Here is an 899-nt window from a genome sequence, read left to right as displayed (position 1 = left end):
GTGTGTGTAAATGGATTTACTTCAAGCTTGAAGCTTAATTTTCATCTTAGTTTCTGCCGTTGCAGAAGTAATTTTATTTCAGTTAAAGTTAATATGATTCTATGACTGATATGGGAGACATCTTCAGTGTTGACACCATTTACTGAGAATGTAGAACTTTACAAAAGGGCCTATAAAAATTTTGTGCAGAAAAAAGATGTTCGGGTCACAGTGTATCCAAGTGGAAATAAAGAGAGGATGTTCCCTCGATTGACTCCAGAAACAAAGCTAGCACAACTGGAGAACTGATAGATTACAGGAGTTAATGGCTCGTTGTGAAGAGACTGCCATAAAAATGTGAGCAGACACTTGGAGCGGTAATGGGCATTCCTGTCTCCTAGGCCCACTAACTTCAGGAGTTCAGGCAGAGCCTCTGTAATCAAACCTCTGTGGAGAATGCTGTACAGGTAATTCCACTAGCAGTGTGGAAGTTGTACTGGATTGCTCTTTGGATAATCCAGATTTACAGGTGAATATGCTTCTGAACAATCTGCCTGTTATCAATTCTTCCTTTGTTTTCCACTGGAAAGCAGGTGACAAGTGGCATCTACAATCACATGGTTTTGCAAGGTTTGGGTCATTCAGAGCCCCCCAAATAATCCACATGAGCTATACAAGGAGAAAGAATCCATGCAAAGTGAGGATGAATGCATGAGATGTTCTGTGGCCATCCTAGCGTGATCTGGGTTATGAAATTTGGGGGGATGCTTGCTAATTTGTAATATTCTCACTGGAAAGTAGAAGCTTGCCTTTCATTGCCCCGAATGCAACAAGTTACAATGAGGTGTGATTACTGTGAATTATTTTGGATGTGAAAGAGGGAGGCAGGTCACCTCATGAGGTGAGAAGCAGGGAGCAAG

At 41.6% G+C, this 899-nt stretch overlaps 1 protein-coding gene across 1 annotated transcript in view; it reads right to left on the bottom strand.

Annotated features, from left to right (window-relative positions):
• ARHGEF38 (Rho guanine nucleotide exchange factor 38) overlaps positions 1–899 on the bottom strand; it is a 126,284-nt gene that overhangs the window by 91,740 nt on the left and 33,645 nt on the right. The gene's annotated exons all lie outside the window — the stretch shown is intronic.

This window comes from Otolemur garnettii, unplaced genomic scaffold (assembly GCF_000181295.1).
Source record: "Otolemur garnettii isolate 467f Iridium unplaced genomic scaffold, OtoGar3 scaffold00103, whole genome shotgun sequence".
Classification (NCBI taxonomy): domain Eukaryota; kingdom Metazoa; phylum Chordata; class Mammalia; order Primates; family Galagidae; genus Otolemur; species Otolemur garnettii.
Note: the sequence above shows the minus strand (reverse complement) of the source record. Positions and strands in the feature narration are given on the sequence as shown.